The sequence below is a fragment of the Mastigoproctus giganteus genome, chromosome 1 (assembly GCF_048544385.1).
Source record: "Mastigoproctus giganteus isolate SK-2022 chromosome 1, ASM4854438v1, whole genome shotgun sequence".
In the NCBI taxonomy this organism is placed as follows: Eukaryota; Metazoa; Arthropoda; class Arachnida; order Uropygi; family Thelyphonidae; genus Mastigoproctus; species Mastigoproctus giganteus.
In genome coordinates, this window is record NC_143575.1 from 258,594,589 (window position 1) to 258,609,464 (window position 14,876).

The following is a 14,876-nucleotide window of genomic DNA, read 5'->3' on the forward strand; positions in this document are numbered from 1 at the left end:
CCGTCTTGAAGCTTGTTCAATTCGTCCTGAAGGAACGCTGCTTGACACTGATCCTTAATGGCTCTACTAACTTTACGTCAAATTTTGGCATTCCGCCCTTTATCCTTTCGTTGATTTACACTACTATGGAGTTCCAATACCTTTGTATGTAGTTAATAATCAGTTTGGTACGGCTTATTTTTCCCAAATCGAAGGGTGTTTACTTTTGACAATAATAAGATTTCATGCAAACTAATGGGATAATCCAAGTTCATAAGCAGGCTGAATTACATCAGGTGTTGCTGCTCTGGATGATCTATCAGATTCATGTTCATTCGCTGTATTTGCATATTTATAAAAAAAAATTATCGCATGATGTTCATATTACGGTGGTATACACAAGCAGAAAATAAATTTGGTATTTAAATTACAGTCGAACGAAAAAACTTGAAATAAGTTGTTTGCTGCTTTAATTCTGGAATATTATTTAAAAAAAAAAAAATGTTTTCCGAAATAACAAAATCACTCCAGGCCTTTTCCGCAAAGGTCATTGACTTTAAATTTGTTCTTTTATTGTTTTCATTTCTATTTTTAATTAGACATTACTAAGTTGTTGGTGTTCAGTTCGGATTCTCTATCGGACTCCCTTAATAGTCATTCACATGTGCACAACGTTTGGAATGAAACAGATAAGGTACTTTCCTAGTTACACGTATATCCATAACTGCTATACGTGTAGCGTGACAGTTATATTCATTATTATTAGGTGTGTGTGTATCGAGGGTGCACGAGATTCGCAACTTCAATTATACTTCTGAATTTATTGCTTTTATCATTCATTACTGAAGTTAAAAGAGGTCAGCAAAAGAGGGAAAACATATTAATCAACGTCTAGCAGGAGACTCGCAAAATATTTATCTTACTAATAGAAATACTCGTATTTAAGACGAGGATTTCTTTTTTTGTAGCTGTGAAGAAACCCAAAGGAATGGGAGCTATATCTTCAGGCTGATGACTGATTGTTCCGAATGAAAGAAAATGTTATCAAAAAACAAAAAAAATAAAAATAAAAATGAAAATAAAATAAACATGCAAAACTTTGTCAGGTATTTGAAACTATTTCCCAAACTGAGACGGGCTAAGTATAAGTAGCAGAAGTAAGAATTACAGTAAATGTTTTTAACGTGCGTGATACAGATGAGTAACCGGTGCTAATATTAGAGCAATCACTGACGCGCCATCTAGCTACGAACACACTGTGCACCCATGTATACGTCTAGTCAGAATAAAAGTAACACCCAGTCAGGTAAAGTGATATATTATTTCGCAAACTCGAAACATGTCGGCGCCAAATCGAGTACTCCGATCATGCTCTTCCATTGGTGCAAAATATTATTAAGAATTTTCAGAACTGCACATTAACACTGCTAAACGCAGGTGGTTTGTCCCCTCCATTAATACCAATACTAGAAGAAAGAGCATTGCCAGGAACCTACAAAAAATCTTGCAGTCATCCTTAATTTATTGATATATATATCAAATTTCACCCTCATTCATTTTACTTTCACTTCACAGAACCTTATACATCTCAATCAATCAATCTCTAAGGTATTTAATTTCCCAGCTTTGCAGTTCAAATATTCGGTCTTGCCTCATATGTACGCCCTTTTCACAAAGTGCGTTACCAGCCTTCGGACCCTTATAAGAAGCTAGATATGTTTTTTTTTTTTTTTTTTTTGGTGCGGTCTCCATAGATGGACAAAATATTCCAAGTATGGTCTCACAACTGCCTTATACAGTGGTATGATGCCCTATCTGTCTCTGCAAGCAAATGTTTGATAAATCATCGACATGACACCATGGCCCACTTTGCTGCCTGCCTTACACTGCTCAGATAACTTCATGTCAAACCATATCGCAACTCCTAAATATTTTTTTTCCTTTACAGCTTTTAGTTCAATCGCACCATATAAGTTATTCCGGGTTTGCTATTCCCAAGTGCTGCATTAAAATATAGCTGCCACTTTTCTGGCTATCTCTGAAGGCTATCTATATCGTAGTGAAGAAGCTATGCTTGGCACTGATTATTAACTACCATACCTATCTTGATATCACCTGCAAATTTTGATAACACGCCCTCTATCCCTTCGTCGCTATCACTTAAGAAAATCAAAAACAAGAGTTTTTCAATCCTATTCTTGAAAAATCCCACTTTACTCCCCAAGGTAGTTCAATCTGAAGAATAACTGTCAATCTCAGACAATCACAGATAAATATGCTATAACTGTTAAATAACTGTTAAACACTGCCTCCTGACCTGTAAACATCCTGCAATCCATTTAAGGATTTTCCCTGTAATTCCAAAATGGTCCAGCTTATACAATAACCTCTTATGCGAGACCGAGTCAAATGCATTTACTGTATAACTTTTTATCTCGAACTAATAAACTTACATTTACGCTCAAATAATTAAGTGGAGTCAAGGTCAAACTTGCAATCATCGCTTTCATTGCTGGAATGAGTAAATAAATAAATAAATAACTAAAGTAGAACTTCATTCCGATCCCGGCTCAAAATCCCAACAAAGAGTATTGAGGGGAGGGGGCTCAAAATCAGGGCAAGGAAAACTCCTCCTCCTTCTGTCCTTTCCTCAGTTCTAGCACCAGTAGTTCACTAAATTCTAGATTCAGCCCTGGATTGAAGTATGCCAAAATAAAACTAATTTTATAATTATTGGTGTTTCTCTTATTCTGACGAAGAATAGTACAAAGTAAATAATATATATTATATATAGTATTTAAGAGCAGAATGAAGATTGCTATGTGTGGTACTGATAATGCCGATGTACTAAAGGTTTTCATATTTCTAGGGACAGTCGTGGGTTCTGAGAGCATCACACCTACCAAGTTCATTCGTGGACAGAGAATTTAGGAACGGAGCACGAGCAAGAGTGATGTCCAAAAGTCCAACCCTTCCCCTTAAATGTGCCTTTCATCATGGAAAAATTCGAAACAAGAAAGAAGCTCAACACGGGCTTTTATATGGTGGTGAGTTTTCTGTGATTTTTTTTTTTATTTCACAACTAGTGGACAACTATTAGTCATACTTTCAACAAGCCAAAGTACAAAATTATTTAAACTCATGATATTGTTAGAAAAATTAATGCAGTTTACTACTACAGTAATAATAAACGGAATGCAAGAATAGCAGTATTCTGCTGCTTTTTTTTCCTTTTTTTTTTTTTTTGTTCTTTTTATGAACTTTGGCTTTTGGATAGATGCGTTATTATTTTAATCTTCGGTGAGACACTTTCGTTTCTGTCTTCTGATGGACATTATTCTGCAAACTGGTAATAACTAATGAACTCCAACTGAGTTATTGTAACTCTCAAATGATAAATTTCTGTTTTAATTTAACATCCTTAAACCGAATATCGAATGTTAACTGGGAGATGATATTCTGGAGGGCGGTATTGACGAGATAACGTTTCAGTCATCCTTGTTGAGTTTTAACTGTTATTCTTTGCTGGTTTTTTTTTTTTTTTTTTTGATTCGTTTATACAGGGAATACAGAAATAGAGAAATACACAAATAGCCAAAGAAATGAAAGAAGACAAAATATTTATGAATTATTAACATTTCTTTCTGCCAAGGTACTCTTCCTGCACAGATACACCGTTGCTAGCATTGTTGAAGGTTATTGAAGCAACACTGTAAAACACTCTGTCACGGCGCTTGGAATGGCTCGTAGCAATGACCTTTGACCGTACTCCTTTGAGCCGGGGTAAAAGTCCCACAGTTGTTGTTGGGTTTCAGGTGCATTAGCGACTAAGGTCATTTTGCTCCCTGTATATTGTCTGTAAATTTCTGTTCTGAGGTCGAGTTTTTGTTTTCTGGAAAAAAAAAAAAAAAAAACCCAGTTTCTAGGAGAAAAACCATGCCACCCTTTCCTGAGACCGACTAACTCAGCTAAATTTTGAAAAAAGACCATAAAAATTCCTCGAGTCATTGATGGAATTCGAACTCAAGTTTTTTCAAACCAACATGGGAAGGACAGTGATTATATGAACACTGCTACCCACGAGGGCCGAAAGTCCCACAGAAACAGTTCTGATGAACACAGAGTACAGTATATGTTAAAATGCTGATTGATTTTTTTTTTTTATCTACATTGGTCAAGACAAATAGAGGATTACTGCATAATCTCTTGCACAATTTACTGCTTCAATGACATGTCCACGTTGACAGCACACGTTCATGGATCAATTATGCGATGGAAATTACTAAGTTCCCCAACAAATACAGGCAGAGAACATGCATTCTCTGAGTAGACATGCATTATCGTCCATTAACAGAAAGTCTGAACCAAATGTTCCTGTTAAGCACTCTCGTGGGTAGCACAGTTGGTAGGATCGCCATTCTTCCCACCCCAGATGGAAAAGACGAGTTCGAGTCCCATCGATGACGGAAGGAATTTGTGTGAGCCTTTTTCAAGCCGTGGCTGATTTAGTCGATCTCAGGCGGGGGGTAGCATGGTTTTTCTCCCGGAAACTCTGTTTTTTCTGTCCAGCAAACAGAAAAATACCACCACTTTGCTTATTGGAGGCTTGAAGTGGTGAAACCCATGTTTAGTCTCTAGAGCAAAGTTTCCGGCATCCCCCTCTCCCCATACTTCTCCTTCAACCCATGCACGGTACTAAGTATTATAGGTTTCGATACCTTTCGTGTTTGGGGTTTTCATAAAAAAAAAAAAAAAAAACTCGACCCAAGAACATAAGTATTTTACAGACAATATACACGGAAAAAATTAGTCGCTGATGCTCCTAAAACCCTACTACAACAACAGCTCCTGTTAACAAGCCACATGAAAATCGAGATCTCATCTCTATAGTTTACAGCTCCAAGAGTTCACTGAAATAGCAGATCTGTACCACCACTGATAGTGATTTCAACTTGTACCAATAAATCAACACCACCTCCAAACGTGTCCTTTCCGTGATGTCAAGGGAAATGGAATCTGGTTTTTCGATTCCCGCAATATGAAAGCCCCAGAATCCGATCTTTGATCGGATTCTGGGGCTTTCATATTGCGGGAGTCTTGACTCATCGGTAAAGAGCACCATGGCCAGTTTTTGCTGGTTCAGGCGACACGTTGTTGGCACTAATTGTAATGGGTCCTTTTGTGTATAGTGAACAAGGAAGCACAGACAACTGGTTTTTGCACTTGAAGACAACGTCTCATAAAGCCTTCTATTGGCATGTCCAGATTGAAGCTCTTCTGCTGATCTAGCAAACTGAAGAAAGTTTCCATGCCATAGAGTCAGACAGAGATTGTTTTGTTTCATCAATGAGACTGTTATTTTTATTTGTACAATATTTAAAATACATTCAGTTAAATTTTGGTCACAAGTGTACTTAGTAAATGATTCGTTTAGATATGCGCGTTCAGTCAGTTTGTGAATGTAGAAGTAGGAGACGTAGGTGTACTTTTCATCGACTCGTCGGATAGACTAGTTTTAATACATGTGTACCAGGATGGCGTAATGTAAACAACGAGTAAGAATCAAGTTTTGTGTGCGTTTGGAAAGGACTTTCTCCTAAGTTAGAGATAAAATTTAATGTTTTGTTGTTGAAGCCGCAGTAAGAAAAAAAACAAACTCACTTTGCACCTCTACGTGTCCCAACATCCACAAACTGAATTAGCACCCATGTCTAAACTAAATCACTAACAGCACGTAACAATACATGTCAACGCGTGCGCAGATATAAAGATGCACACTAGCACTGCATTCTTCAGTAGCTGTTTTCAAAAGTTGCGAAAATTTTTGTCTCTACTATATGCGTTAAAACTCACAGGTCTACCCGATTCGCCATTTAGCTCACCACGTCTGTTTGTGATCAGACCTTTTACTGTACTATTAGTACAGAAGTGTTATGTACAAAGTACTGTGATTAGATTTTCTCTAAGCGTTCCTAAATAAACGCTAACCACAGTACAGACAGAAAGAGGCTCACTCGGACTAGCTAACGGTATATGCTAGTACATCCACGGATGAGTCTACGCATTTGTTTTTTAGGAAGAGTAAGACCAATGATATCCCTTAATTAAAGGTGAAAAAAGCTGACGACGTCATCTTGTGAGAAACAGTTTCGCCCTTGACCCTATTTCTGATATGTAGCAGTGCGAATCCGAGCGAACCGTACGAATTAGACCTTCTCTAAGAGGAACGACTAAATTAACCTCCTCCTTTTCGTGGTTTGGATAATGGAAACAGAGTCTATTAAGTAGGAAATGGACTGTAGATAGTGGTGATATACATGAAATCTTCCTTCTCCTCATGGAACTTTGTCACGTAATGGATCTTCAGATAGGATGACACCATGCAATGGGCGAGTCGGAAAATATACAAAAAAGAAATATATATATATATATATATTCTTTCTTTTATTGTAGAAGAGCCATTAATTTCTGCACGTGGCATGTTTTGACTGGAATGAAAAGAGACCATGATGACCTAATTTCTGGCGATAGCGATTTTGAATAAGGAATACCGAGAAAAGTAAGAGTGATAAGGTTATGTCAATGTTATGAAGAAACAGAGTTAGGAACGTGTTCAGAGTAGGGCTTAGAATTTGAGAAAAAGCAAAGATACCGGAAATAATTTGATTTTTGATTTTTCACGAACGGAGACAGTAAGTGGAGTAGTTATATTAATCACATCTCTTAACAATTTTCCTCGAGAGTTAAATGACAGGTCACCTGCAGGCCCCTGCTTCAATAAGTTGCTGGATAAATAATTATAACACGAACCGAATTAACCCCGTATAATGATTTTGCTGCTGGAGAATTATGTAACTCCAATTACCTAGGAATAATCGCTTAAGGAGTCGATATTAACTCGTCCAATAACAGTATGAAATATCAAAGGAAAAAAGGTTGAAAACATTACAGTATTAGCAAATCAGTAGTGATAGAAAGGAACAGGAAGGAGCAACTGGAGAAAATAGGAAAATATTATTAGAAATAAACGTAGGCACAAAAAACCATGGGTGACACTTAAGGAAAAAATTCCGATTTATTGTCAAATATAGGCTTTTGTTTTATTAAATACGGTGCAATCGATTTAGAAAATCTGTTATTATCAAAAATATGTGGGTAGGACCAGAATAAAAAAAAAAAAGGACACTCATTCAAAAAGGTGGAAAACGCAGTGGAGGGTGTGATAATGAATTCTTTTTGCCGCATCTTTTAAAACTGTTTTTCTCCCCTCAAGCGATTTCTTCCATGGCCATAATAATAAAACCATAAAAATTGATACGCAGTCCACCCAAGGATCTATATTAATTGAACATGAAATTTGAATCCAATTTCAACAAAATTTCCTCAAATCCTTAAACTCTTCTTAAATTTAATAGAAAAAGAAATACTCCTTGAACAATTCTCCTAATTAATCTAAAACAACTTCTGAAAGATTTCTTTTGCATATCCAGCAAAAAAGTTCCACTGTATTTCTTCTTCACTTGTAATCAGATTCGATCAGTAAACTTTTTCTTTGGGCAGGCGGAAGTTATTACAAACTAAGCCATAGAGAATTCACCAAATCAGGAAGAAGATTTATAATAACGACAAAGGGGTTAAAAAAGCGAACGAGCGAAAGTTTCTTTAATGCACTTAACGAAATTGTTTCTTTTGTTTACTTCAGCTATGACCGCTACAGTTCGTTGTCATGACAACCAACGAAACATCTGAACTCCCTGAGTTTTATTAACATTCTTTAACTATAATGCCACCACAGCATGTTTGTTAACAAGGACAATTTGAATTATAAAACAGCATTTCATGTAGTTAATCACATAATTTTGCAAGATGTGCACGCCACAAGCGTATGGGGCGACGTTTTTGGTTGTCTTGTTTCTTTTCTTTTTTTTCTGGTGCATCGGCAATACATAATGCGCCGACTCCAGCCATCTAAGGTCATTTCCACAGACGAGATTAGCAACTGTCCTCCTTTTCTAAAATAACCACGCCACCAAACTTTGTTTCTGTCAAATAGGAAAAAAATCCATACTAGGCACTTGTTCAGTTTGTTCGGCGTCACACACTTACCGTGGTCATCTAGCGGACTTCGTGGCCAAAATATGACGTCATAGTTTGTCAGGTACACCCACACCGCTGTTAGAATTGCGACGTGCTTCAGCCGTCCCAATGGAGGACGTAGGTGAAATGTTTGTGGATGAAAACACGGGTGAGGTAGTGCGAGTTTCTTTGCATCGTTTCAAACCTTTGAGTTTTGTGTTACAACAGAATCCTTTTGCCAAACACAAGGGTACGTAATGATAGCTGTGGCTATCTTTGTCTTACCTTTATCAGATAAGTCACGTCATTCTTAGAATATCCTTACGTTATATGATTTTGTGTGTGAGTGCGCGCACTGTGGTTTCAAATACACGAAATGGGAAGATAGTCGTGTTTAGATGGGGGATAGAATGTTAATTAAACGGCAGAAGGAATGAGATAAGTGCCATATATTCATAGGTTGCATATGTCCAGTACGCAATTTTCTAGATTATACGTAATGTATTTTATATCACGCATTATAAAGTTAATTTTCCTGCGCAGAATAAAAGCAAAGCAGCTTGAAAGATGGAAAATTTACCGATGAGCCTGTCACAGGAATATGAAATCAGTAGACCGAATCACAATGTGAAACTAATGTCTGATACCAAAAATGACTAATTTTAGTCACTTCAAAAGTTCAAATACATTTAAGAGCTGGCTTAGGTATATGCATTTTACAGATGGCTTAGGTAAATACATTTTACAGCATTCGATGTTACGGTAGGACTACTTTTCCAAGTAATAATGTACTATCATCAGGGGCGGACTTAGAATTTTCTAAACGAGGGGGGGGGGGGCAAATAAAGCAGTGTTCGGGGAATCGTTAAGCTTTAATCATCATATAGCAGTAATAAAATCCACATTATTTTAATCATAAGGGGATTTTAACCCCATTTAGCCCTTACCTGGGAACGAACCTTGCTCTTATTGTAAGCTAATCAACTTTACTAATTAATGAACTAAATTATTTGAAATCTGGTTAAATGTTATAATGATCTAACAGTAAAACTACTTACGTTTATGAGATTATTCAATTTCCTAATACTCATAATTACGATTTTTTTCCCTAAGAATTTTTTTCGTCTGATTTTTTATTTCTCTAAGAACATCGTCTGATTTTTTATTTCTCTAAGAACGTCTGATTTTTTATTTCTCTAAGAACATCGTCTGATTTTTTATTTCTCTAAGAATGTCTGATTTTCAATAAACAAAATGGAATTCGTAAGGAAATTTAAGATCAGCTTTAACGAGAATATATATACTTAGAAAGAGATAAACAAAACATCATATGTGGCATTATGGCGAAATTACAACATTGTCAGGTCTTCCATAGCAGAGGGGGCCCGAGGAGTCAGGAGGCCCGATTGGCTGCATGGCATGGTTTCGTTCCTATATGGCATAGACTAATAAACAATATATTAAAAATTATCAAAACCATTCTTGAATATATGTTTGTTCACGTTATTGGCTTTGAGTTTTGATTCACAAAGATAAATCATATACCATTCGAAAAACGAATCGAGTTTATAATATTAATCAGAGTTTAATTAAGTAATTAATGCTTAAGTAATTCATGCTTTAATTAAGTAATTAATGCTTAAGTAACTGACGCTTTAATTAAGTAATTGATGCTTATTAAGTGATTAATAAGCATCAATTACTTAATTAAGTAACTGATGCTTATTAAGTAATTAATTGAGTAATTATTAACATTCTTTAGCTACAATGCCACCATAGTATGTTTGTTAACAAGGGCAATTTGCATTAAGTAACTGATGATTTTGAGCAAATGTCTAGCTAAAATTATGAACCAGAATATTGTAAGCATAACGTTCACAGTCGAACCAAGAGTTTTTACTATTTCGGGTGTGTAATAAAACAGATAGAAGTCTTTTTTTTTTTTTTTTTTTTTTTTCATTTTTTAAACTACATATTCCTCGATTCTTCCACAGAAAAATTGAACGAATAATGAGAGATATAAATAAAAGAATCTTGGATCGCAAATATCACAGAAAAGTCGACCACAGAATACGGTATACTTCCAGGTAAGGTAAAATGACTACTGTGTGCTAAAAAAGTATAGCAAATGTGTAATCAAAGTTTTAACATTTATAACACGCATTCTCATTGAGACTCTCTGAATATGGTCGACTTTTTAAAAACATTTATTACCAGATTAAATTATCACAAGATAATACTTTAAATCATATTCGGTGGTATGTCGGTTAGGTCAACGTGTACTTACTACACTATTTTTTAAAACAGTACAGTCAGAACGAAAATGTATAACATACAGGTAGCGCTTTGAGTCTAAATATTGCACTATACTTCGTATATAGTATGTATATTATTAAGTTATTTTATTAATATTACAGTACTGTCATGTTCATAGTTTGAACTGAATTTGTTTAAACTGTCTTTTTTAAGGTTTAAAGGCTAGATTGGTAAACTAGCGCATAACCAATGTCGAATCGGCATTTAAAAATTTATTTATTCAAATGTACATATATGAAATCAGCTTATTGCCAGATAAAAAATACCAAAACGAGAAAGTATGATCACTAAATTAAAATCAAGTAATAGAATGATCATTTACACTAGATATACACTATAGAGTTTACTGAAACAATAAAAAATGGTACCATAATTGGTACCATTTTTTACTAAATGAGCAGTGATTACATTTTTGATGGTTCTCATGTAAAACACATCCTTGTGCCATGAATGGTCGTCCACTGGAATTTTGTTAATTAACGACATGTATTCCGTAGCCGAGTGGTCAGGAGCGGGAGTGCAGTATCACACGCTCTTTGAGTAGACCGGGGTCCAAGCCCCTGCCTGCTGAATACCGTCGATCTGCCAACCCGCACTGGACCAGCGTGGCAGATTATGGTCCATTTCCCTCAGCATGAATTGTTGAGGAGGCTTCCTGCAGTGGGTTGATAATGGCTGCACTTTACCTTTATATGCACTATTAAAAAAGAAGGAATCAAATTTCTTGAATCTTTGCAACGAAGAACAGATCCGTAGAGTGAAACGTAAACTCTTATAAGGAATTCTTCAAGAAGACACCAATTTGAAGGCCATCTTATTTCCCATTTAGAATGTCAATGGTATATTTCAACTGTACAATCCTCCAACACCACTTCAAGTCTTGTAAGGCTAAATTTGACACTAATCTGGTCTCAATTTAGTGTACGAAAATCCGGATTTTAGACTAAGCTAAGGGACAAAATTCAGCACCAGTTATTAGTCTAGTACTATACGATGGAGCACCAGCTCATATCGACGCTGTATATATTTCAATAGGTCTAATATAAGACAAAGAATTTTCTATTTATATCAGGTTTTAATACATTAATTAGATCTGTCTCAAGTAACCAACCTGCCTTCATATAGATTTTTGTAAGTTTACAAAATGCTTTCTGAAGGTGTTTCAAATGTAAAGTAATACGAGGAACTTACAACTGAAATAGCCTTTATGATTTCATTATTCAAAAATATACAAAAAAAAAAAAAAAAAAAACGGGATTATTCACAAAATAAAAAATATAGGACTTCTCTGAGTTAACGTGTATTTCAAAACCACTTCCGCCTAAAAGTTTGGAATCACAGCGTATGGCAACAGTTCGTTTTTTTTTTTTTTTTTAATTAGTTGTGAAAATGAAAGGTTTGATAAAAAAAAAGTATTTGAAGATTTTTTTTTATTAAGCACGGAATAATTTATAGCAAAAAATATTGAGATGATTAATATTAACTATACTGATTTTTTATTAAAATATCCACCAGTAGCGCTGCTACCCTATATGCCGCTAATAAACGAAATAAAATTTTAGCGCCCTAAATGCTGAATACTGAAAAACGTTAACCAATCAGAAAGCAGTGTCAAAAACGAAATCTGGCGCCCTCAGGTGACGTTCCCTCGCCCAGTTGCGGCGACCCTGATATCATTAATTCTGCCGATCAATTTTATAATAGTGTATTGACTAACATTATTCCAAGAGACCTGCAAGGTTCCCACAAATTTTGTGAAGATGGCCAGACTTCAGGGACTTAACTGTCTAGTGATCCCATAAAAGCTCTATTGGGTTTAAGTAAGGCGATTGTGGTGTCCACACCATAATTTGTTATACCCCCTCCTGTTGTTTAGTTGCTAGAAAGCTCTGCACAGCTTAGAACTGTGCTTCGGGTCATTGTCTTCTAATATAACATTTCTTTCACAAAGTCGAAGTTCAGAAGATACTGCATTATGTTAAAGAATGTATTATAATTCAGTTCTGACGATGTCACCCACCTGAGATAAACAGAAGAAACCCCAGATCACGGACGGAACCACCACTGTGCTTTAGTGCCTGTGTAGGCACTAAACAATGTGGCGCCATTTTCGCTTCAGTTGATCGGCTCACATAAACTCTGCGTTCGGATCCAAAAATATAAATTTTGAATTCGTCCGTCCACATTTCGTTTTTCCACTGTTCAATTGTCTAATGTTGATGGCGCTTAGCCCAAGCCAACCGGTTTTTTTTTTCCCCGATTTTCCGATTTTAATAAGGGTTTTCGGACCGCTACACGACTATGAAATCCTGCTTATTTAAGACCAAGCTGTACAGTGGATGTTGAACTCAGCTCGGACTTCAGGTGCAGTAAATCGTCTATTGCGTTTAGAAATGTGTTATGGTCTTATACATTATATCATACTCTATACATTATATCATATAACATCCGCAACATTTCCCAACTAACTTTCTTAACTTTGTCCCCTTAAGGTCATCTTGGCAGGGCCTGGTGCGTAAAAGAGAAGGCAAAGAACCTATTCAAAAATATCAGTTTTCACTTCACAAGTATGCTATTGGTTGGTTGGTTTGGATTTTTATGGCGCAAAAATAACTATGGTTATAATGCACCACGTCATCGAGTATGCGAGACTTGGTTTAAAAGTCACATCTCAAAATCACTTCTTTTCAGATCTATTCCAGTATATAATCTTAGGCAGTTTTCAGGACATGGAATCAGAGTTTCTGAATCCATGGATGTTCCAAAGAGAACAAGAAATTAGAGAAGACTAAAGATGCATTATCTCACTGCTATACTATGACTTAGCAAGATCCTATAATGAGGATACTGTATGGAGTAACAAATAACTTAATGCGACTATGGTATTTATATTGTTAACATATACTGAGTGATCACTGAATTATGACCACCTATCTAATACTTCGTAGGTCATCCTTTTGCCCTCAGTACAGCAGTTATCAGACGTAGCATTGATTCAACAAGATGTCGGAAGCGTTCGGGAGGTATGGCCAACTAAGCTGTGTGTAATTCGGTCAGCAATGCAAGTATGGAGGTGATTGGTGTATCCAGACGCCTGATATGCCTTTCTATAGGGTCCCACAAGTGCTCTATGGGATTGATATCGGCGGAATGCGGAGGCCAATCGATATGCTGGAAGTCAGAACTGTATTCATCAGACCATTCCTGCACAACAAGTGCCTGATGTCTCTGCGCATTGTCATCTTGGAAGACACCATCGCCATTCGGGAAAAAAGTGTAATGTAGCAGGGTGTACACAGTCAGCATGCAGTTGACGATAGCGGAACCAACTGATACGTTGTTCCACATGCACCAGGGATCCAAGTTACTGCCAGTAAAACATGCCCCACACCGTACAACCGCCTCCACCGGCCTGCACTTTTGATACTATGCATGATGGATGAAGAGCCTCATGTTGTTGACGCCAAATTCGTACACGACCATCCACGGTGTGGAGTAAATAACGTGAATTCATCCGACCAAAACACTTTCTTCCAGTCTTCTAACGTCCAACTTGCATGCTCTTTGCACCAGGCGAGTCTTTTACGCCGATGAACCTTGGTTAGGAGAGGATGCCGTAGGGGTCGTCTGCTGGTATAACCCATACGTGCGAGCGTGCGATGCATGGTCATGGCAGATATTGTTCCGGGCTGGCCCATGTTTGTATTGGGTAGTCAACTCTTGAACAGTGCTGCGCCTGTTCGCCTGTATGAGTCGTCAGACCCGGCGCTCACCTCTAACTTCAACCTTTCGCTGACCTTTGCAGTTTTGCCGTCGGGTCGTCGTTTGACAAATTTGACGCCAATCCTGGTACACTCTAACTACGGCGGCTCTCGAACATCCCACCAGTTCAGCCGTTTGGGAAATCGAGGCACCAGTTCGTCTAGCTCCCACAATCTGTCCTTTATCAAAGTCCGATAAATCCTTCATTTTACCCATTACGCTCGGAATTTTACTACCTACTGAACCACCGACACCTTATCTATGCTACGTACGTCGACTAACTGCGCACTCTTGTACTTCAAGTGGTCGACGGGTCGCATTCAGTATTCATAAGGGTGGTCATAATTCAGTGATCACTCAGTGTATATTAGCTTACTGGTGCATCATGAAAACTGAACGGAACAATAACACATTCTGAAAGGACAAAATTAATTGGATACCTGGTTTCTGGGCAACGCGACGCTGTCACCCCCTCTCGCTAGTGGACGAACCCACCGCTTTGTAGGTATATAGGTATACTGAATTCACGTAGATGGTAATTCGATGTCAATATGGATAAACGTCGTGAGCTTACCGACTTTGAAAGAGGAGTAATAGTGGTTGCCCGGCGCATAGGTCACTCTATCGCGGAGGTGGTACAGAAATTGCACTATCCCCGTTCGACAGTATGAAGAGTGTATCGGGAATACGCCATTTCCCGAATAACATCTCATCGTGGACAGCGCTGTTGGCGGAGGAAGATG

General features: G+C 37.2%; 1 protein-coding gene across 1 annotated transcript in view; it reads left to right on the forward strand.

The window, feature by feature from the left end:
• Nucleotides 1-2,940: 2,940 nt before the first annotated feature.
• The window catches only part of LOC150091824 (inactive ubiquitin carboxyl-terminal hydrolase MINDY-4B-like), a 38,547-nt gene continuing 26,611 nt past the window's right edge, over nt 2,941-14,876 (forward strand). The window contains exon 1 of the mRNA XM_090385849.1: nt 2,941-3,026. The gene's annotated coding sequence lies outside the window, so the exon portion shown is untranslated. The remainder of the gene's footprint in view (nt 3,027-14,876) is intronic.